This window comes from Macaca fascicularis, chromosome 7, assembly GCF_037993035.2.
Source record: "Macaca fascicularis isolate 582-1 chromosome 7, T2T-MFA8v1.1".
Classification (NCBI taxonomy): Eukaryota; Metazoa; Chordata; class Mammalia; order Primates; family Cercopithecidae; genus Macaca; species Macaca fascicularis.
Window position 1 is genome coordinate 112,819,350 of NC_088381.1, and position 25,391 is coordinate 112,844,740.

General features: G+C 39.9%; 1 long non-coding RNA gene across 1 annotated transcript in view; it reads right to left on the bottom strand.

Moving 5' to 3' along the window:
• LOC141407282 (uncharacterized) overlaps positions 1-25,391 on the bottom strand; it is a 175,821-nt gene that overhangs the window by 149,601 nt on the left and 829 nt on the right. The gene's annotated exons all lie outside the window — the stretch shown is intronic.

The window sequence follows — 25,391 nt, forward strand, 5'->3', positions numbered from 1 at the left end:
GCTACTGGAGAAGACAGTAATAATTACAAAACGGAATAAAAACTATAAGTGTATGTTATGGACTGAATTGTATTCTCTCACTCCACTGCAAAAAAAAAAAAAAAAAATTATATGTTGGAGCCTCCAGTATCTCAGACTGCAACTGTGTTTGGGAATACAACCTTTAGAGAGGTAATTAAGTTAACGGAGGGCATTAGGATGGGCCCTAATACAATCTGACTATTGTCCTTATAAAAAGAGGAAATGTGGACAGACCAAGATAACACCAACGATGCATGCACACAAAGAAAAGATCACGTGAAGATGTAGCAAGAAGACAGCCACCTGCAATCCAAGGAGAGAGGATTTAGGAAAAAGCAAACCTGCCGACAACTTGACCTTGGACTTCCAGCTTCCGAATTTTGAGAAGTAAATTTCTGATGCTTAAGCTACCTAGATTGTGGTATTTTGTTATGGCAGACATAGCAAACTAATACACTGTGATAAAATGGCAAAGAGGGTTCACAGAACTAGGAGCACATATAAGAGAGCATTAGGCCTAATCAAAGCATTAAAGAAGAATGAACTCTGAAGAATGAGTAGAAGATAAGTCAGAAAGGGAGAAGCAACGTGTTTCAGGCTGAAGGGAGAGTTTATGCAGAGCCCTGTAGGAGGAGGAAGCAGGGCGTATTTCCAGGAACTGAAGGAAAATCAATATGGCTGGAACACAGACTGTGAGGGGGAGTATGGTATGAAACAAAGCTGGAGGAGGAAGCGGACACGAAATCATGCAGATACTTGCAGACCAAGAGTTAAATATTTAGGTCTTTATCCTGAGAAAATTGGAAGTCATTGGTGTGTTTTAAGCAGGAAATAATATATTTGAATTATAATAGCATTTCAGCTGAAGTCGGGAGAACAGATTGGAGGGCAGCAAGAAAGTAAATGGGAGACCAGTTAGGAAGCTATTTCAGTTGTCTAGGGTAGAAAAGTGATATCCTAAACGAGGGTGATAGCAGTGAAGATGGAAAGATGCAGATATTTAAGAGTTTGACTATTATGGTTTCCTCATGCAAATGGAATCATGCAGCATTTGTCCTTCTGTGAGTGGATTATATTGCTTGGCATAATATCCTCCAGGTTCATCTATGTTGTCATAAATTATAGAATTTCCTTTTTTAAGGATGAGTAATATTCTATTACATATATACACCACATTTCCTTTAACCATTCATCTATCAACAGCAGTTGGCCATATCTTGGCTATCGTGAATAATACTTCAAGGCACATGGGAGTGTAGATATCCCTTTGAGATACTGATTTCAGTTCTTTTAAATATATTCCATAATACAATAGTGAGTATCATGAGCTGGAGGGGTGGGTAAAATGAAGCACTGTTGTTCAATGGGGATAAAGTTTCAGTTTTGCTAGGTGAATAAATTCTAGATATCTACTGTGCAACATAGTGCCTATAGCTAACAATAAGGTATTGTGCACGTCAAAATTTGTTAATAGGGTGGACCTTGTGTTATGTGCTTCTAACACACACACACACACACACACACACACACACAAAGGAGCACAAGAAAAGTTTGGGAGGTGTTAGATATATCTAATACCTTGATTGTAGTGATGGTATCACAGATGTTTGCATATGTCCAAACTCATCAAATTGTATACATTAAACATGTGTAGTTGTCCATTAAACTTCAATAAAGTTGTTTTTAAAAGAGAGATTTAAGAGATAAGGGTACAGAGACATGGCAATGGTTTGGTTATGTGGAGTGACAAAGAAAGCTCTTTCCAGATTTCTGTCTTGTGAAATGGATAGATAAAAACGCTACCATGGCCAGGCATGGTGGCTCCCACCTGTAATCCCAGCACTTTGGGAGGCGGAGGCAGGTGGATCATTTGAGGTCAGGAGTTCAATAACAGACTGGCCAACATGGTGAAACACCGTCTCTGTTAAAAATACAAAGATTAGCTGGGCATGGTCGTGGGTGCCTGTAATCCCAGCTACTCGGGAGGCTGAGGCAGGAGAATTGCTTGAGCCTGGGAGGCTAAGGTGCAGTGAGCCAAGATGGGGCCACTATACTCTGGTCCAGACAACAGAGTAAGACCCTGTTGAAAGAAAGAAAGAGAGAGAGAGAGAAGGAAGGAAGGAAGGAAGGAAGGAAGGAAGGAAGGAAGGAAGGAAGGAAGGAAGGAGGGAGGGAGGGAGGGAGGGAGGGAGGGAGGGAGGGAGGGAGGGTGGGAGGGAGGGAGGGAGGGAGGGAAGGAAGGAGGGAAGGAAGGAAGGAAGGAGAAAAGAGAAAAGAGAAGAAAGCAAGTGGAAGGAAAAAGAAGAACAAAAGAAAAGAAAAACACTACTATTCTCTAAGAGAGGGAAATAAGTGAGAGTGGGAGTTAGGGAAGAAAAGATTTTAGCTCTATTTTGAATTCTTTCAGTCTGATGTTGAGTCTGAATTTGCCTTTTAAGACCTTTAAGAAGAAATGTCAACAAGTTCGTTAGACAAGTGTAAAGCCCAGATAAAAGATCTGGGCTACAGATAAATGTGGGAGTCATTCACATGTAAGTGGGAAATGAAGCCAAGGACATAAGTGAGAAGATCTAGGGGATGAATGCAAAGTGAGAAGAGGACAGGCTAGAACTAAGTCTTAGAAACTCCAAAGACAAAGGAATGAACAGAAAGGCAGGATGAAACCTAGGGGCGTGCAGTGTCACAGAGTCTAGGAAAGGGGGGAATTACCACCAAAGTAGAATGCTGCTGAGATATTAGGATCAATTTAGGAATATGTGAGAGTTGTTTCAAGATTGGGCTGAGAACTCAATGGAAGGTGAGAAAATGGAAGCAGTGGAAATAGATAAGTATTTTGAGATAGTTCTCTAGGAGACAAATAGCTGTGAGGTTGACAAAAAGTTTGGGATGTAGATTTGGGGATTTTGTGGGTATTATGGACTGAATATTTGCATATCCCTAAAATTTATAAAAAGTCCTAACCCCCAATTTGATGGTATTAGGAGATTGTATTGGGAGATAGAGTTTTCCACTAAGAAATATCCCCCTGAGAATCCCCTGATGCCTGGGAAGTAATTAGGTTTGGAGAAGGTCATTGAGGGTGGAGACCGCATGATAGGATTAGTTCTCTTATAGGAAGAGGAACAGACAGAGCTTCCTCTCTGCCATGTGAGGATACAGTGAGGAAGACATATACAAGCCAGAAAGAGGGCCTTCATCCAGAACAAGTATGCAGATACCTTGATCTTGTACTTTCCAGCCTCCAGAATTGCAAGAAATAAATGTTGTTTAAGCCACCAGGTATATAGTATTTTGTTACGGTAGCCCTATCAGAATAAAACCGTTGCAGGGTTGGGGGAGAGGTTGTTATGTTTTATTGCGTTTGGTTCGGTTCGGTTTGGTTTGGTTTGGTTTGGTTTGGTTTGGTTTAGTGGGAGAAAACAGGAATATGTTTTAAAGCTTATGGGAATCACCATCTTTGAAAGAAAGATATTTTGGTGCATATGTTATAGATCAGAAACCCAAGGATCATAAAGATTAAATAATTAGTCCTAAATAATATAACTAAGAAGTGGTTGAACCAGGTCCCAAATGTAGGTCTGTCTGACTCCACTTAGTCATGTTGCTCTCAATAAATATTTACTGCACACCCACTATATACAAGACCAGATGATATAAATTCAAATTCAACTAGAACTGGGGACAGATTCAGTACATAACATGAGGATCACACTCCATAGGAAAAGAATCTGTTCTCAAGTCTAGTACATACCAGAAAGACTCTCTCACCCTTAGAGCTGCTAACTTTTTATAGTGACAACATGAAAATTTAGAGTTATCTAAAACCTTAGAGCTGCCTAGAACAACTGGGAATTAAGGAAAAGGATGAAAAGATGGTGTATGAGAGAGTAAAAGAGGGAATAAAGGCATAATTTGAGCCTTAGTTATATAATTATGCCATTCTTGGTGATCCATGAAGGACCAAAAATGGGATTACTAATTTCTGTATTATCATTAGTACTTCTATAGTTCTGATGGTATCATCTCATCTCATTCCTAATGCAGATATTCCTCTCTTATGGGGATTTTTAACAGGCTGGCATGAGTGCTTATCAAGATCAAATATTTTCAAGGAACACACTGTCTTCATTGGAGTGGGAATCCCTAACTGCTGCCCAAATTGCAGTAAGAAATATCCCCCCGAGAATCCTAACCACCAACCATTCTTAAGACCTAACACCACTGGATATTTGCTCAGTGTTTCTTGTACTTCCCCAGGGAGTATTTTTTAAATAAAAAGAATTGAGAAAGTTCTATTGCAGTGACTCTCAACCTTGGCTGCACACTGTAATTACCTGAAAAGCTTTTAAAATTCAGCTTTTGAAAGCACTGATGCCTGGGTTCTTACTCCCAAAGATTCAGATACAACAGGTCTTGAGTGTGACCTATGTAATGAAATTTTTAGATTTCCCCCAAGTGAACCAAATGGGTAGCCCAGGCCCCTGTCACCAATACGAGTACTGTCTGGGAAAGTTCATCCTTGCAACACCCAACATTCACTTCAAAGCAGATACCATGCTAGACACAGGGGCACAAAACTAAGTAAGACAAGATCCCTGTCCTAAAGGAGTTTGCTTCCTCATGGAGAGGTCAGATATAAAACAATTGCAATATCTTTAATACACCCTCAGACACTAACCGCACCACCACCCCTCTACTTTGAAGAATTTCATTTGTTAATTGGCAGAGTATTCAGAACATTTGTTCCAATTTTCTCCATAGCAGGGAAATTTTTCTTCAGGACCTCCAGAGTTGTGGTTCTCTAGACTATGCTGCCACTAAAAGCAAACAGGCACTCTCCTTTACAGTCCACTCTAAAGGTGAATGCCCCCTTCCTTCCTGGGGTCAAGGAGGAAAAGAAGAACAGCAAAACTTCCTGTAATAGATATTGTTCTTTAGCTACCATAGACATACTCCCACCCACCGTCACCGTTTCTTCCCTCTGTGCAACGAGAATATCAATTTTATGTTCAGTCAGATAGGGAAGGTGGGCTTCCCCTAAAGTTCAGGAATTGATCAGGGTCAACTGGAAACAGTTACCGCAATGCCTTTCCACTTTGCCAGGTACATTCTTTCCCAGCCCCCTTTGCCACTAAAGGCACCATAAAACACAGTTTCGGCCAATAAAGTAAAAGGAGAAGTTTGAAAATGAGCTTCAGGGAACATTTCTCCATGATAGGAGAAAGCTTCTGGCCCTTTTTTTTTCTTTTTCCTGTATTCAAATAGATTTAATGCCTGATGCTGGAACAGATATCTTGAGACCATGAAGCAACAAGCACAGCACACAAAGGCAACCTGCTGAGAACCAGTAGTCAGAAAGAGCAAAGGAGCCTAAGTCCTGTATGACCTTATTGAGCCCGTGCTCCAGCCTTTGACAGACTTCATTCAGACTTCTTACCCTATGCAAAAAGTTAAACCCTATTTGTTTAAGTTATTCTTGGTCAGGTTTTCTGCTACTGTCAACATCATAACTAATATACAGCCCTTCCTCCCTGCTACTTTGTCCACCTAGCCTCCAGAAGACTAACATATTAGATGGCAATATAATGATGAAGTTATTTTGGAGGGAAGTTCATAAGAGAAATATAGTGTGAGATGCACAAAGGTAACATTCTGGCTAATCTGGACTCTTCCATGCACCATTTAAGCAAAGCATCTCCAGACTTTGGTCTTCATCCTTCACAATAAAAGTGACCACCTCAAAGCTTCCTCTGCTTTGGATCAGACCCATTGACCTCCAGTTCACAGCTGTGCTGTGGGGGTTTTCACTATCAAACTAGGGATCCCCATTTCCCAAGATCTCCTTCCCTGGATGGTCTGAGGTAGGCTGGCCAAAAGAAGAATTTGCATGAGATTTGAAAGACAGAAGTAAAGCAGTGACCATTATTCTCTGGAGTTCATTGTTGATAGACATAGAGATGAACAGATGCAGAAATAACCGGTAGGTTTCATTTCATCCTCAATTTCCTCTGTTCTGCATCCAACTCTTCTTCCCAAATGCTGACCTTGTTTACCCCAGGCCCACCACAGGCAGCAACCATATAGAGGCAAGAACTTGCCACAGATCTTTCCATGTGCTTCGCCTTTGCAGCCCCATTTTAATGGCTGGACATGTCTAGCTCCTCAGATGGACTGTTAGTACAACCATTATGGAAAATGATATGGAGGTTTCTCAAAAAGTCCTATATTTTCTGATTCTGCAACTCCTCTTTCAGATTGTCACTTTCCCAGCACCTCAACTGTATAAGACCTAATTCCTATAATAAATGCCTTATCTCATAACACTCATGTATACTCTGTTCCCTGACTGATGCACCTGCTCACCCACTCTCTTCCCTCCTATACTCCACTCCATGGGTGAAAAGACCCTATTCTCAATTTCTTCCTCAGATCAGATGGCAAGAAGTGATGTTTTCCCCACCCTATTACAGTTTATTAACCAGAGTCAACATGTGTCCCCCAATTCTAGCTCCAGCTTTCCTCCTGCGATAGTGACAAGCCTGCTGATTCTTTTACTAGGAGACCAATTAAATAAGCACTTTTCTCAGTGACAAACATTAGCTTTCCTTGGAAACAAATAAGTCTCCACGTAGAAGAAAGAACATTTCCCCAGTAACAGGGCTCTATCTTGCCATAGACAAATAATGGGCAACCAGTTTTAGCTCAGAAACATTGGGGTTTCATTCAACTGGGCAGAGACCAGACAGCTACACAAGAGAATCACACAGCGACACATGAGAATCGCACAGCTACACATGAGAATCGCACAGTGGCATCATGTTTCCCTGGTAATGGCCCCCGCTCAGGTCGTACCATCTTGAGCTATGTCTCTCTTTGATGCAAAGGTTAGGGAATGGGGGTGTTATTTGGCAATTCCTCCCACCAGAGAGTGTGAAGTAAGAGCTATGAAAACACTAAGTATGAAGTGATAAATGTAGCTGGAGAGCATAGAGGTTTCCATTTCATCTGGAACCTCTCTTGTTAGAAAGGGGGGAAATACTTTTCCAAGCTGTGTATCCTTCGCTATCTGAATATATTCTATTCCCAGGTCCACACATTAAGAGCTTGAGTAAGAAGGAAATAGAGCATTATCAGAGCCTATTCCGATTCCTCACACTGAAACACTTTAGCACCTCCTTGCAAGGAAAGGGGAGGGAGAAAACTTTTCACAGCATTTCAGTAAAATATCACCCTTGTTTTATTAGCAATATTTCTAGTCACAGGTTTTTAAACACAGAATCCAATGAATCATAACCCATAATCATTTTGATAAAATAGCAAATGTTAACACAGAAATCTCTTTACAACCATTTTTTCTGAGAGAAGAATTGTCATTTCGACCTTTCTTTCTCAGATTTCAAAGCTGCCAAAAAATGAGTACACCTTGACCTCCTAAAATAAAAAATGTCATCAGTAGCACTCTATCACTCCATAGTCTTTTCAAAAGAAGCAGTAATTGCTTAAAAGTTAAGCCTTAAATTTAGGTTTCCTTAAAGACAGGTAGCACTTTAACATGTAAAATAGATCATAAAGTTCAGCTGTAAAATTAACTTTTACCCCAGTGAACTTTTCTTAAGCTGCTGAAATATTGCCATAAAAGGTCAAATCCTTGGTAAACTTCAGAGAGCAAGATTGTTCAAATAATGTTCAGGTTGAAATAGGCAAATAAATGTGCTAATCATTCGAGCAGGATGAGACTGGGGTGTGTGGAAGTGGATGATATGCAGCTTGGAAAAGTCTTTAAAATATAGCCAATATGAATTTCAGTCAACAAACTCACATATGAAATAAAATTACTATATATCAGTACTTTGGGCCAGCAGAAAATTCAGCCTGAGGCATTCTTGGTGCTCCCACATACCCTCCCAGGGTTAAACCAGGATTCCAGGGTTTGCCTAACAGCAATTCAAATGGAAAACCACTCTGGCCACTGGTCTGCCCAACCAGGTCATGCCTGTGAGCTGGTCTTCATAGTGTACTTCAAAGCCAACAGCCCTCTACAGCTTCCTTGCCACCAATGGGACGTGAGAGTTTGCTGAGGCTGGAAACCCAGCATTTGGGATGCTGCCCTCCTGCTCACACAAACTCCCCTCGGGAATCTGGCTGTTTCTTCTGGATGCGGCCACAGGCAGTACACCTACCTGTAGTATGCACAGATCTCCTTCTCCTTTCAGACCTGGATGGTGCCCACATACACCTCCCAGCTTCCCCAGAACTCTGTCTGTAATCTCAAATCTTGTCTTCCTTCTTTCTTAACAAAACCCTTTGGTGGCTGAGTAAACCTATTATCTGAAATAGTCTCCTCCTCCTCTTCCTCCTCCTCTTCCTCCTCCTCCTCCTCCTCCTCCTCCTCCTCCCAGGAACCTTTATTTCCTTACTTGTTTTATTTTTTGTCATAGCACTTTTTTGAAATCAAATACTTTTATTTTTAATTGTACTGCTCTACCTATACAAACATTTCTCCCTCTACGTCTCCCTATACATTTACATAAAAAGTAAACTAGTACCCAGAATAATGGGTACTAGTGATAGATGCTCAACAAAGCATTATTGAATAAGTGTTGAACACAATTTAGCCACCAACTAGTTACACTGTCCTCATGAGCAGAGAGGGTTTTATCATCAAACCCTCCTAGGAAGCAGGTGAAAATATTTGTTTCACATCCATCCAGTACACTGAATAAAAGAAAAAAGAAACAGTTATGTTTCTATGTTTCAACTAGTCTGAATGTTCTTACCTTGCCACATACGCTTTGAAGTTAAATGATCATAATACTGCCTTGGGTCTCCATGAAACACCCACGTTGTCCTGAAGCTAATTTGTGCTAGGACTGATGACTTACAGTTTTCTCCCTGTGCAGTGCAATGAGAGAAACCTGTGAAACGTGAGAGGAAGAAAGAGAAGGGCAGAAAGGACTCCTGATCTTACTGTTTGTGCTCTACTTCTGTTACATTTCAATCATTACATTATATCATGGGGTTCTAGGAAATTGTAGGAAAACCTTTTAATTCAGAACAATGAAAACTAGTCACCTAAACATAGAAAATGTATAGGAATTAAATAAAACATTGTAACTGGCTAATGAGCAAGAAATTGTTGCGAGGAAGATGTCTGTTAAAAATACAGCCTTGTCAGTTTAGTTTTATCTAACTATAGAAGAAAAGGGCAGAAATCAATTTCACAAAAAAAGCCAGGTGTTACATCTCTTTATCACTGTGCAATTGCACTTATAATGCATTCATAGGACCTATTGACTCAAGTTATTACATTCTAATATAGATTAGCTAAATTGTTGAAACACAGATACACACTCAAAGAGAACATTAATTTTAAAATCCAATTTTATATTACATTTCTTGAGAAGTTTTAGTGTGGTTTGAAATCCATCCTGGAAGACTATAGTAGAATATTCTGCCCATTTGTATTTTATGTGAGAAAACCAACAGGTTCACCATTTATTTCTAACTAAAATTGAATTGTCTGAGAATTGCAATAACTGTCAGCCTTTAAAGAGCTTATCTCACGTCTCAAACTTTAATTGGATTGTTTTCTGAGGCAGCCTTTCCTTTTCAATTTCATAAAGACCATAAATGCTTCTATTATTGTTCTTTTGTTCTCTTCCTTCAGAATTTTGCTCATTTTAATTTTTAGTTACAGTGGCCTAAAATGACCCTATTTTCTCTTCTAACCCAAAATTCAAGTGACTGCAGCTATGGGACCATTTGACATCTTCCAATCTATAATTACATTGATAAGATAAGTAGGAGCTTACTAAGGAAGGCAATGAGTGAGTCATTTATAATATTTGCAAGTGATCAAAATCCTAAAGAAGCAATGCAATTTCATTCTACAAATGAATAATTTTTAAGTCATGTGCCTGGAGCTAGTCCAGTTATCAAGAAATCAAACCAGAAAATGACAGAAGACATTATTTTGTCATGCCAAATTTCTAGCTGTAAGTTCTCTAACAAGAGACAGTTCTTGTGTAACAAATAAGGCACTCAACAAAATTTACTACAAACAAAATCTGTATACTAATATAAAAATTTTTTGGCATTAAAAACTAAAATAGAGGCTGGGCATGGTGGTTCATGCCTATAATCCCAATACTTTAGGAGGCTGAGGTAGGAGGATTGCTCAAGCCCAGGAATTGGAGACCAGGCTGGGTAATACAATGAGACCCCATCTTGACAAAAAATAAAAAATTAGCCAGGCATGGTGGCACACACCGGTATTCCCAGCTACTTGGGAGGCTGAGGTGGGAGGATCAGTTGAGCCCAGGAGGCAGAGGGTCAGTGAGCTAAGATCATGCAACTGTACTCCAGCCCAGATGACAGAGTGAGACACCATCTCAAAAAATAAAAAAAAAACTAACTAAAATAGGATTATACTGGAAAAATGTCACCCATAAATACATTACAATATATTGAACTCCTAAGCATGCTTAGCACTATATTAGGCACTATGGTAATACAAACATTTTAAATCTCAGTTTAAAATATCATTATAGCACAAATGTAAAAATAAAGCAAAATGGCAACAAACTTTTAAAAAAATATTTTTTTAATTAAAATTAAGAAGAGAATCTAGGCAGTACTCCACAGCCTCTTCTAGACATACACATAGCTACAAATATGATTTCAATTTTATATATATATATACACACACACACACACACACACACCACGCACCACCCCACACTGTCATACACATACACACATTAATAGCAGCTATCTCTTGGTGGTGGATTAATAATTTTTTTCTTCTTTAGATATTTGAAAAATTTTTATAATGACTAACTGTATATTACCTTGGTAATCAAATACTGAACTACCTTGGTAATCACACATGCATATTTGAAGTCATCTTGACTCCCTAAATGATACCTACTTATTCCAATATATTTATATTTTAAGTACCAAAGGATGCTCTATATATATTGAATAAATACTGAATCAGGGACATGAACAATATAACCCTATCATAGCTTCTTAGGAAATATAATCTATGCCCTACTCTATTGTAGTAGTCTGTTTTCACACTGCTATAAAGATACTATCTAAGACTGGGAAATTTGTAAAAGAAAGAGGTTTGATTGACCCACAGTTCTGCATGGCTGGTGAGGCCTCAGGAACCTTACAATCATGGCAGAAGGCAAAGGGAAAGCAAGGCACCTTCTTCATAAGGCTGCAGGAGAGACAGAAGCAACAGTGCAGGACAACTGTCCTTTATAAAACCATCAGATCTCATGAAACTTATTCACTATCACGAGAATACCATGAGAAAATTGCCCCCATGATCCAATGATCTCCCACCACGTTCCTCCCTCGACATGTGGGGATTATGGAAATTACAATTCAAGATGAGATTTGGCTGGGGACATAGAGCCAAATCATATCATCTGTTTATCGTTCTCAAAAGAATCAGAACTTCCCCTCCCAATCTCTCATCCCCTCCTCCCCACACGCATCAGAATCATGGCATATAAGCTCTCCACTTCTTTCTTACGTGTCACAGAGAATTTTGGAAGACAATATCTGAGTCTGAAAGTCTTTATTAGACATTTTTAGGTAGGATACCATTGAGATCCCTTCAAATTTCACTATGTGAGACTACATCAACCAATGAAGGGCCAAATTAGGCTCTTTAGAGGCCTAAACACTGACAAGGTTAAACTCTTCATATGGCATTTTTCAAAGTGACACAAAAAAATCACATACATACTAAAATTAAAATAGCCTCTGTCTAACTGTTCTACCTTCAAAGTTCAGGTTTAGAATTCTCTTTTCAATAGTGCAGGCAGGTGGTTCTTTGCTGGTCTCCTAAGCTTGCCAATAATCCATTCAGTGCCTACGCCAGCCATGCACCTAGACAAGAGAACTCTGCTCACCTTCTCAGTTCTGCAGTAAATCTTTGATTGCAGATTAGGGAATTGAATTGCCAGCACATATTCTATTTGTATAAATTTTCCACTTCACAAAGTCAAGAAGTTTCCAAATTAGCGATAAGAACATAATTTCTAAACTGCTGCTTTCTGTCTTTTGAGTTTATTTCTTTTTCTTCCTGTCTGAAGCACACAAAGCCATACTTCCAAGATCAGATATCAGTTCACATATAACTCCTCTCATTTCCATCTCTTACAAAACCATTCTTCTCATCACAAAACAAGCTAACCGAAAGACTAATTTGAGTACAGTTGGAATAATTTATTCCTATCTAGCTTTATAAACACATAAGTAATGAAAATTCAAATATGTAAGCATGTATACATTTTAGGCATTTTAAGATTTGACTTTGAATTAGGAAAGATGCTATCAAAAGAGAGCTTGTGTATTGCAGGAAGCAGCTTGGTCAATACTCAAGCTCTACAGAATGAAAATGAAGACTGAATCCAGCTAAGTAATCAATTATCAACAGCTAGAGGTGGGTTTGCGTTTTGCTCAGAGTTTAAGTGTTAGCAATTAGAAATTCACAAGTGTCACTGGCATCTAAAGTGAAGAAGAGAGCTCTCAATGCTACTGTTTAAGCTTAGTTGACAATAAAGAAAAAGGGAAAAGAAGCTTTGTTTGTAATCTTAAAAATCACACATGCACAAAAGAATACATTTCTACCACTACTCTTCCACAGTAGCAGTAACCAAAGAATTTAGAACCAAATGATTCAGGAATTTAAGAGTTCATTAAATAGAGGGAAGAATTAGATATCCAGTGCACTGGCTTCCTTTTCATTTGAAGTGGATGTTTGTTACGTGTTCTATTTAATACGAAGCGACTAAGACCCACTAATGCTTCAGTTCATCCAGGGAGCGTCCCCAGCTGACACTCTCATTGTCACCTTAGCAATGAGGCAGGACTGCCAGGCAATTTCTACCTTATAGCTCTAAGAGATCTCTAAGCTGTACCTCCAAAATGAACTGATAGGTAAATTGCCTCTAACCCAATCCTCTTTTATCACCAAATGCATTTCAAAATATAGTTCAGGCTTTTTTTTTTCATTTAATCAAACAAAAATACTTGCAGAAACATGTTAGTGTACAACGTAAATGCTACCTTATTAATGTATAATTGTGATAGCCCAGCCTTTCATGCATATGTTAATACTGTTGCTATCAGATTGAGTCCATAAAGAGGCTGTGGGTAAAAATCCAGAGTCACCACCTGGTACAAAGTTAGGTGTATGCCTTTCAAAATTACTCCTCTTTTCATGCGGGTTGGAAATTTCCAACATTTAAAACTCACTGATTCTAGGAACCTCTTTGGAATACCCTTGGATGCTATTATAATTAGTTAATAATGAATTCACAAGAATTAGTAATTAAACAATATAAAGTCAGTCATTTATAAAAATAATGTCCCATGTAGAATAAAAGTTCTAAAATTTTCGATTTCATTATGTAATTAAACCATAACAGACTATATTTTAGCAGGTTACTGCTATGGTTTGAATGTTTGTGTCCCCTCCAAATTTATGTGGAAACTTAATCCCCAATGCAACAAGGCGAGGCCTTTAGAAGGTGATTAGGCCATGAGGGCTCTGCCCTCTGGATTTCTGCATTGTAAAAGGGCTTGAGGGACTGAGTTTACCCCTTTCATCAAGTGAGGCAGAGGCTGCACAACTGGTTCACAGCCCCTTTTTTCTGGCCCTGGCTGCTGGCATCCCCACTGACCTGGTTTCTTTTGCTGGTGCATTCAGCTGCTGGTTCCATTTTATGGAAAGTTTGGTAGTCTTCAAGCATCCTGCTGGTCAGTCTGTCCATAACCTCTTCGTGTCAGGAGAAAAATGGGTTTGTCACCACAACTCCCAGGTAGTGGTCTATTCCATAGCCTCTGTGTGGGGTCTCAAAGCCTTGGAGGTAGCAAACCAGTCTATAAGCACAGATGCTTTCTAAAGCCTGCTCTATACCTTAAGGAAACCTATTAATATCACTATGATAGGCTCTGCTCCACGGGACACTAGGATATATCTTTGCCTTCTTCTGACAGGTTATGCACTTTGCCCATTTTCTGCTGCCCTCCTACCAGTTCCTGAGATTGATTATGCTTATAAGTTTTGCCTTTCAGAGAGCTCCAAACAAGAAACTAGCACGAGGCCCTATATTAAATACTTCCAATTCCAAAAGAGAATTTCTTTGTGTGACTCTAACTTCAGGATAGGATGAGGCACATAGAACCTTCCTCTCTCCTTGCAGGAGGTGGTGGGAAGGCACAAAGCACCTAAAACTGTATTCTATAAACTCTTCTGCCCCACAGAAATTTCCCTCTTCCATGCAGCTTGCCTTATATATCCTCTTTTTATTTACTCTGTCATATTTTCTCACACCTGGCAAGGTCTATATGCCACCTAGACATTGCTAATCTACTGTCTTTGTCCTCAGGCATGCTAAGTGGAAAATGATTCTAAAGAAAGGAAGAACAAGCTCTTATTTTAATGTCTAAAGTTACTGTCTTGAGTAAACACTTTATGCCTTCCTTATCCTACAATCTTTCAGTGATCCTGTGAGCACACTTGTCTCATGTCCCCTGTCAAAGATTGAGACCACACTTGAAATCTGAAACCAAAAGCACAAAGATGAATCTGATGCTTAAGTAATAAAGAGCTATGCTAGTTGGGGACAGCAAACTTCTGATCTAACGGAGCATTCTTGGGAAATGTTTATTGATTACAGAGGTGAGAAAGGGTTGAGATCAGCTTGAAGAGCACGTTTTGTGTTGATTACATAGGCAGACATTTAATGTCAGCCTGAGAAGCATACTCGTTGGAGTGAGACCACTACCCATTATTGATCATTATCATGAACTAGACAATTAGACAAGTTTAAAATCAGTTCTAACCCTAACATTAACCATGGCTGTGCAAATGTCAATCTATTTCTAGGAGTCTGAAGACTATTATTCTTTACCCTCAATCCTGTTTTTTATATTCTCTCAGCCAAAGCTGCAGGAAAGATCATCACTATTGTCCAGATCTTCGCCACTGATTCTATTGGAAGCTCATTGATTCTCTTGGAAGCTCATTTGCAGAGGCTTAATTTCGAGTCTGAGTGCTCCTCTGCATAATTTTACCTCTCTTATTTTGGATCATCTGTTAGGAGAGTGGTATGTAGAAGCATTTAAGACTGTTGATAATAAACATGATATGACTGAAGAAAACAGGAACAACTAAGGTACTAAAAAAGGCACTGCAGGGGAGGGGCCAAGATGGCCAACTAAAAACAGCTGTGGTCAGAGGCTCCCACTAAGAAGCATGAAAACGGCAAGTGAATCCCGCACTGGCAACTGAGGTATCCAGGTTCTCTCAGTGGGACTGTCTAGGCAGTTAGTGTGACCCATGGAGAGCAAGGAAAAGCAGGGTGGTGCAACAGCCCATCTGGGAGCCACACGGGGAAGGGGAGCTCCCACCTTCAGGCAAGGAAGGCAGTGAGTGATTGCGCTATGCTGCTCAGGAAACTACACTTTTTATATGAATCTGTGCAACCTGCAGATCAGGAGATCCCCTTCATGAGCCCACACCACTGTGCCTTGGGTCCCAAGCACAGAGCCGTACAGATCCTCAGCAGTCACTCAGTTGGAGACTGCCTAAGATTGCCGAGTTTCCAAGGGAGGGACAGCCACTATTACCAGGACTGCCTGCTGCCTAAGACGACTGAGCTCCTCAGGGAAGGGGCGGCAGCCAACACTGCAGCTCCAATTTGCCACTTTTCTCCTGCCAGTGCCGGAGAGATCGGATGGTTTGGACCCAGGAGTAATTCCCCCACAGTGCAGCACAGCAGCTGTGGCAGATTGTGGCCAGACTACCTCTTTAGGCCAGACCCTGACCCATCCCTCCTCACTGGGCAGGGCCTCTCTGCAAGAACGTCAGCAACTCCAGCTAGGGGTTTAGGGACAGAACTCTGATCTCCCTGGAATTGAGCCCCTGTGAAGAGGGGCGGCCATGGTCTCTGTAGATCGGCAGACTTAATCTTTCCCCCTGCTGGCTCTGAGGAATTCGGGCAGTCAGAACAAGTGGGATTCCCCCCAGCACAGCACCCTCTCTGCCACAGAGATCCCAGAGGAAAGAGCAGGCAGCCATCTTTGCTGTTCTGCAGCCTCCACTGGTGACACCTCCAACTGCGGGAGGAACTCAGGTGAATAGGGTCTGGAGTGAATCCCCAGCAAACCACAGCAGCCCTTAGGAAGAGGGGCCTGACTGTTAAAAGAAAAACAAACAGAAAACAACAACAGCATCAACCAAAAATGTCCCCATAAAAACCCCATCCAAAGGTGAGCAGCCTCAAAGATCAAAGATGGATAAACTCACAAAGATGAGAAAGAATCAACAAAAAAATGCTGAAAATTCAAAAGGCCAGAGTACCTCTTCTCCTCCAAATGATCACAACACCTCTCCTGCAAGGGCACAGAAATGGGCGGAGGCTAAGATGGATGAATTGACAGAAATAGACTGCAGCAGGTGGGCAATAACAAACTTCCCCAAGCTAAAGGAGCATATTCTAACCCAATTCAAAGAAGCAAAGAACCATGATAAATCATTACACGATCTGTTAACCAGAATAGCCAGTTTAGAGAGGAACACAAATGACCTGATGGAGCTGAAAAGCACAACCCAGGAACTTCACAATGCAACCACAAGATCAATAACCAAACAGACCAAGCAGAGGAAATAACTTCAGAGTTTGAAGACTATCTTGCTGAAATAAGACAGGCAGACAAGATTAGAGAAAAAAGAATGAAAAGCAATAAACACAATCTCCGAGAACTAGGGGATTACGTAAAAAGACTGAACCTATGACTGATTCAGGTACCTGAAAGATACGAGGAGAATGGGACCAAGTTGGAAAACATACTTCAGGATATCATCCAGGAGAACGTCCCCAATCTAGCAAGACAGGCCATCATTCAAATTCAGGAACTCTAGAGAACCCCAGTAAGATACTCCATGAGAAGATCAGCCCCAAGACACATAATCATCAGATTCTCCAAGGACAAAATAAAGGAAAAAATGTTAAGGGCAGCCAGAGAGAAAGAACAGGTCACCTACTAAGGAAAGCCCATCAGACTAACAGTGGTCCTCCAAGCAGAAACCCTGCAAGCCAGAAGAGATTGGGGACCAATATTCAACATTGTTTAAAAAACAAAAGAATTTTTTAGTTTGGGTGGGCACGGTGGCTCATGCCTGTAATCCCAGCACTTTGGGAGGTCGAGGTGGGAGGATCACAAGGTCAGGAGTTCGAGACCAGCCTGACCAATATGGCAAAACCCCATCTCTACTAAAAATACAAAAAAAATTAGTCAGGCGTGGTGGTGAGTGCCTGTAGTCCCAGCTACTTGGGAGCCTGAGGGCAGGAGAATCGCTCAAACCTGGGAGGCGGAGGTTGCAGTGAGCCGAGATCGCACCACTGCACTCCAACCTGGGTGACAGAGTGAGATATCGTCAAAAAAAAAAAAATCAATAAAAACAACAGAAGAATTTCAACCCAGAATTTTATATCCAGCGAAACTAAGCTTCATAAGTGAAGGAGAAATAAAATCCTTTTCAGACAAGCAAATGCTGACGAAATTTGTCACCACCAAGCCTGCCTTGCAAGAACTCCTGAAGGAAGCACTAAATATGGAAAGGAAAGACAGTTACCAGCTACTGCAAAAACACACTGAAGTACAAAGACCAGTGACACTATGAAGCAACTACATCAACAAGTCTGCAAAAGTAACCAGCTAGCATCATGATGACACGATCAAATTCACATACAATAATATTAACCTTAAATGTAAATGGACTAGATGCCTCAATTAAAAGACACAGAATGGCAAACTAGATAGAGTCAAGACCCATTGGTGTGCTATATTCAAGAGACCTGTCTCACATGCAATGACACACATAGACTCAAAATAAAGGAGTGGATAAAAATTTACCAAGCAAATGGAAAGCAGAAAAAAAGTAGGGTTGCAATCCTAGTTTCTGACAAAACAGGCTTTAAACCAACAAGGATCAAAAAAGACAAAACAGCGTTACTTAACGGTAAAGGGATCACCAGTTCAACAAGAAGAGCTAACTATCCTAAATGTATACATGCACTCAACTTGGGAGCACCCAAATTCATAAAACAAGTTCTTCGAGACCTACAAAGAGACTTAGACTCCCACACAATAACAGTGGGAGACTTTAACACCCCACTGTCAATATTAGACCAATCACTGAGACAGAAAATTAACAAGGATATTCAGGACTTGAACTCAGCTCTGGAGCAAGTGAACCTAATAGATAATCTACAAAACTCTCCACCCAAAAACAACAGAACATACATTCTTCTTGGCACCAAATGGCACTTACTCTAAAATCAATTACATAATTGGAAGTAAAACACTCCTCGGCAAATGCAAAAGAACTGAAACCGTAACAAACAGTCTCTCATCAATCATAACAAATACAACACAATCAAATTAGAACTCAGGATTAAGAAAATCACTCAAAACCACACAACTACATAAAAATTGAACAACCTGCTCTTGAATGACTCCTGGGTAAATAATGAAATTAAGGCAGAAATCAAGAAGTTCTTTGAAGCCAATAAGAAAAAAGAGACAATGTACCAAAATCTCTGGGATGCAGTAAAACAGTGTTAAGAGGGAAATTTATAGCACTAAATGCTCACATCAAAAAGCTAGAAAGACCTCAAGTTGACACCCTAACATCACAACTAAAAGAACTAGAGAAGCAAGAGCAAACCAAACCCAAAGCTAGCAGAAGACAAGAAATAACCAAGATTGGAGCAGAACTGAAGGAGATAGAGACACAAAAATTCCTTCAAAAAAACAATGAATCCAGGAGCCAGCTTTTTGAAAAAATTAATAAAATAGATAGACTGCTACCTAGACTAATAAAGAAGAAAAGAGAGAAGAATCAAATAGGCACAATTTAAAAAATGATAAAGGGTATATCACAGCTGACCCCACAGAAATGTAAACAACCATCAGAGAATACTATAAACACCTCTATGCAAATAAACTAGAAAATCTAGAAGAAATAGATAAATTCCTGGACATACACACCCTGCCAAGACTGAACCAGGAAGAAGTTGAATTCCTGAATAGACCAATAACAAATTCTGAATTTGAGGCAGTAATAAATAGCCTTTTCCAACCACAGAAAGCTAAGGACCAGATGAATTTACAGCTAATTTCTGCCAGAGGTACAAAGAGAAGCTGATATCATTTCTTCTGAAACTATTTCAAACAATTGAAAAGGAGAGACTCCTCTCTAACTCATTTTATGAGGCCAGCATCATCCTGATATCAAAACCTGGCAGAGATTAAAAAAAAAAAAAACTTCAGGCCAATATACCTGATAAACATTGACGCAAAAGTCTTCAACAAAATATTGGCAAGCCAAATTCAGTAGCACATCAAAAAGCTTATCCATCACGATCAAGTCGACTTCAACCCCGGGATGAAGGCTCATTCAACATACACAAATTAATAAATGGAATTAATCATATAAACAGAACTAAAGACGAAAACCACATGATTACCTCAATATACACAGAAAAGGCCTTTGATAAAATTTAACATCTCTTCAGGTTAAAAACTCTCAATAAACTAGGTACTGACAGAACATACTTCAAAATAATAACAGACATTTATGACAAACTGCTGCCAATATCATACTGAATGGGCAAAAGCTGGAAGTACTCCCTTCGAAAACTGGCACAAGACAAGGATCACCTCTCTCACCACTCCTATTCAACATAATATTAGAAGTTCTGGCCAGGACAATCAGGCAAGAGAAAGAATTAAAGGATCTTCAAATAGGAAGACAGGAAATCAAGCTATCTCTGTTTGCAAACAACAGGATGCTATATCTAGAAAACTCCATAGTCTCAGCCCAAAAGCTTCTTAAAGTGATAAGCAACTTCAGCAAAGTCTCAGGAAAACCTCAAAATCAATGTGCAAAAATCACAAGCATTCCTATACACCAACAATAGACAAGCAGAGAGCCAAACCATGAATGAACTCCCATTCACAATTGTTACAAAGAAAATAAAATACCTAGGAATACAACTAACAAGGGAAGTGAAGGACCTTTTCAAAGAGAACTACAAACCATTGCTTAAGGAAGTAAGAGAGGACAAAAACAAATGGAAAATCCTTCCATGCTCATGGACAGGCAGATTCAATAATGTGAAAATGACCCTACTGCCCAAAGTTATTTATAGATTCAATGCTATTCCCACGAAACTACCATTGACATTCTTCACAGAACTAGAAAAAAAACTACTTTAAAATGCATATAGAACCAAAAAAGAGCCCAAATAGCCAAGACAATCCTGAACAAACAAACAAAAAAAAACTGGAGGCATCATGCTACCCAACTTAAAACTATATACTACAAGGCTACAGTAACCAAAACAGCATGGAACTGGTACAAAAACAGACACATAGACCAATGGAACAGAATAGAGATCTCAGAAATAAGACTGCACATCTGCAACCATCTGATCTTTGACAAACCTGACAAAAATAAGCAATGGGGAAAGGATTTCCTATTTAATCAATGGTGCTGGGAAAACTGGCTAGCCATATGCAGAAAATTGAAACTGGACCTCTTCCTCACACCTTATACAAAAATTAACTCAAGATAGATTGAAGACTTAAATGTAAAACCCAAAACTATAAAAACCTAGAAGAAAATCTAGGCAATACCATTCAGGATATAGGCACGGGCAAAGATTTCATGATGAAAATGTCAAAAGCAATTGCAACAAAAGCAAAATTTGGCAAATGGAATCTAATTACACTAAAGAGCTTCTGCACAGTAACAGAAACAGCCTACAGAAAGGGAGAAAATTTTTGCATCTATCTATCTGACAAAGGTCTAACATCCAGCATCTACAAGGAACTTAATAAATTTACAAGAAAAAAAAAATCAAAAAGTGGGCAAAGGACATGAACAGACACTTAGACATTTATGCAGCCAATAAACACATGGCTGCATAAAGAAGACATTTATGCAGCCAACAAACACATGGAAAAAAGCTCAACATCATTAGAGCTGATCATTAGAGAAATCCAAATCAAAACCACAATGAGATACTATCTCATGCCAGTCAGGATGGCGATTATTAAAAAGTCAATAAACAACAGATGCTGGTGAGGCTATAGAGAAATAGGAACACTCTTTTACACTGTTGGTTGGAACTTAAATTAGTTCAACAATTGTGGAAGACAGGGTGGCGATTCCTCAAAGACCTGGAACCAGAAATATCATTTGACCCAGCAATCTCATTACTGGGCATATACCCAAAGAAATATAAATCATTCTATTATAAAGATACATGCATGTGTATCATCACTGCAGAACTATTCACAATAGCAAAGACATGGAATCAACCCAAATGCCCATCAATGGTAGACTGGATAAAGAAAATGTGGTATATATACACCATGGAATACTATGCAGCCATAAAAAGGAACAAGATTATGTCCTTTGCAAGGACATGGATGGAGCTGAAAGCCATTATTCTCAGCAAACTAACACAGGAACAGAAAACCAAACACCACATGTTCTCATGGTAGCTGTACAATGAGAACACATGGACACAGGGAAGGAAACAACACAAACTGGGGCCTGTCAGGGGTACAGGAGGAGGGAGATTATCAGGATACATAGTTAATGCATGTGGGGCTTAATAACTAGATGATAGGTTGATAGATGCAGCAAACCATCATGGCACATGCTTACCCATGTAACAAACCTGCACATCCTGCACATGTATCCCAGAACTTAAAATAAAATAAAAACTATATATATACATATATAATGTTTATAAAAAGGCACTCCAGAACTGTGGCCTAAGACTCTTCAGACTGGATCAATAAAACAAGCTTCAACAAGTCCTTAAATTCTACCTTAGATGGTCATATTGCTTTTTGGTTTTGCTTAGAAATAAATAGATTGTTTCACCTCCACCATTATCCCTGTATTAATCCAGGTACAAAACAAAGTGTTAGCAATGGCAAAGATTCCCCACTGGTTGACCCAAAGAAAACATAAAGCTATTATTTCATTTGTAGTAATTTGTACTAATTTAAATGTTTATTCTACTATATTATTTACAAATTTGGAGAAAAAATCGTGAGATTATCTGGGTTGTTCAAGTCCTAGGAATGAAATTACTATTCCCCGAATGACTCTTCCACAGTTACTATTCCCAGTAAAGATCTTATCTCTTTAAATATTTTTAGAAAGAGTTTGAGCACGGTGGCTCATGCCTGTAATCCCAGCATTTTGGGAGACCTCAGCTGAGGTCAGGAGTTTGAGACCAGCCTGGCCAACATGGTGAAACCCCGTCTCTACTAAAAATACAAAAAAAAATAGGCAGACGTGGTCGGTGTGGTGGGGGGGCTTGTAATCCCAGCTACTAGGGAGGCTGAGGCAGGAGAATGGCGTGAACCTGGGAGGCAGAGTTTGCAGTGAGCCGAGATTGCGCCACTGCACTTCGGCCTGGGCGATAGAGCGAGACTCCCCCAATAAAAAAAAAAAAAAAAGAGGATAATTATTGGCAAAGTTAATGTACACATCTTTCTTTTCTTTTTTTTTTTTTTTTTTATAAGGAATCTCTCTCTGTCGCCCAGGCTGGAGTGCAGTGGTGCGATCTCGGCTCACTGCAAGCTCTGCCTCCCAGGTTCACTCCATTCTCCTGCCTCAGCCTCCTGAGTAGCTGGGACTACAGGCACCCGCCACCTCGCCCGGCTAGTTTTTTGTATTTTTTTTAGTAGAGACGGGGTTTCACCGTGTTAGCCAGGATGGTCTCGATCTCCTGACCTCGTGATCCGCCCATCTTGGCCTCCCAAAGTGTTGGGAGTACAGGCTTGAGCCACCGCGCCTGGCCCACATCTTTCTATCATTGGCTTCACTAGCAATAGCTTAGGAGAGCTGAGTTACAGAGTTATGGTAATAATCACCCCTACATTCCTACACATTATTATTATTATTATTACAGGATAATTATAATAAATTAAGTTAGAAATGTATAAACTTAAACCAGCAAAGAAGAAACAGTATGTGGCACAGGTATACATATGTAACAAGCCTGCACATTGTGCACATGTACCCTAGAACTTAAAATATAATAATAAAAATTTTTAAAAATTTAAAAAAAGGAATTTATCAAATAGATGTAACAACAGAAATGTAAATAATCTCTGTGCCAGCTCTACCCTTGGCAATTTATACTACACTCAGCAACAAAGGGGAAATAATTTGGAATGCTCAGGGGGAAACAAGTTGGAATGTTTCCAATCTTGGGGACCCCAAGGTAAGGTAGTATGACTGACAGCCTGAGCCACTACCCCCCTAAGCTTTATCCTTAGCAGCCGTGAACTACGTAAAACCAAAAAGTCATCCTCGCTTCATATGTGAATGGAGCAAAACTCATTGGAAAGAGTTAACCCTAATAGTTAAAGCATTTCTGCAAAGGCACTTGGGCTCATCTCTAGAAATAGCAAATATTATCATCAACAAATGGAATAAGTCGTTGAGTATTTTGAATACATGGTAATGAATGGACTGTAAACCATTTGGTCCGGACTCAGAAACACCACCCCAGTGTACACTCATATCTGCATGGATCCTGTCCTTCTTCTCCTACTCTTTTCCACCCAAGGCATCATTTAACCAAAAGTAGAAAAACTCTGAAAGTGTGCTTTCAAATCATTCCCGCTTAGGCCATCAACTTTTCTTTAGCCGAATAATGACGTGTTTACAGCCTGTGTTTCTGGGTGACCCATGTGTATCTGAGAGGACCAGGGGAGGAAAAAGATCTTGAGGTCAAAAGTGAAATAATTTGATGGATGATCCCTGGGGTGCATAGATTAATACCTTGAAATGCTGTCCCATCATGCACATGCTGCCACTAAGAATGAAGCCACTCACTTCACTTTTTATTTCCTGATGTTATACTCAAGGACCTCTGTTTCAGAGAATGTGTTAAAGAGCCAGAGCAGTGCAATCTCATGCAAGCAGCTTATAAGACAGCTATTGGAGCACCCCAATATAAATATGAGAAGAAAAAAAAAATGGCACCTAGGAGCAGGACCAAGAGATACAGACTAGAAATTGGGTCTTGCCACAGGATTAGATAAAATGGATTAGGATATTGAGTGAGGAACTGACAATTGGAGGCTCATCAGTTGGAATCCCTTCCAGTTTCCAAAGTACAGCCAAAAATGTGGGCAAGTCCTCCAAGGTTATGCTTTGCAATACTCTTCTAACCTTTGTAATGTAAATGATTTTACTCCATAAAATTGGGCTCTTAATTTACATAGCAAAAGAGACAAAAACTAACTGAATCAAGGTGATGATGCAGAGAAACACAACTACAACTTCCCAAGGCCCACCAAAGTTCAAAATTGGGGCACAAGGCCTTCTTTCCCACAATACCCAATACAGGATTAATTACTCTGCTACAAACTGAATGTGTGTGTCCCTCTAAAATGTGTATGTTGAAACTTAATCCCTAATATGATGGTATTTAGAAGCAAGGCCTTTGGGAGGTGATTAAGTCATGAGAGCAGAGAACTCATGAATAGGATTATTGCCTTTATAAAAGAGACCCCAGAGAGCTCCCTTGCCCCTTCTGTCATATGAGAATACAGTGATACGATGGGCATCTATAAACCAGCAAGGGTGCCCTCACCAGACACAGAATCAGCCAGTGCCTTGATCTTGGACTTCCCATCCCCCAGAACTGTGAGAAACAAGTGTTTCTTATTGTTAAACCACCCAATCTATGATATTCTGTTATAGTAACCCAGATGGACTAAGACAGTCAAAATCTAAGGATGATCAAAGGAGATGCATTTCAAGCTCACATTCAGGGATGGAAAGTAAGAAGGAAAGGTGTAAAACAACAATAGGCCCTTTGAAATGGGAGAACAGATCTTAATAGGCATCTACAATCTCTTTATAAAGAGCCAGTAGGCACCCTTCAGCAGACCTAAATCCAGTGCAGCAGTGGCATTTGCACACAGACCCAGCCAAGAGCACCAGGGGAAAAGCTGGAACACTAAGCCTGCAATAAGCACTGCCCAGCACTGCCCAGCATGAAGAGCAATACCTTTTAAAATGAAAGAGAGGGTCCAGAAGAAGACATTTCTGCCAAATTTCAGGGTTAGCCCCAGGCCCTCAAACAAGTTACATAAAACAGAGAAGCTATATTCTCAGGAAAAATAGCTAATGCATGCTGGGCTTAATACCTAGGTGATGGGTTGATAGGTGCAACAAATCACTGTGACACACATTTACCTATGTAACAAATCTGCACATCTTGTACATGTAC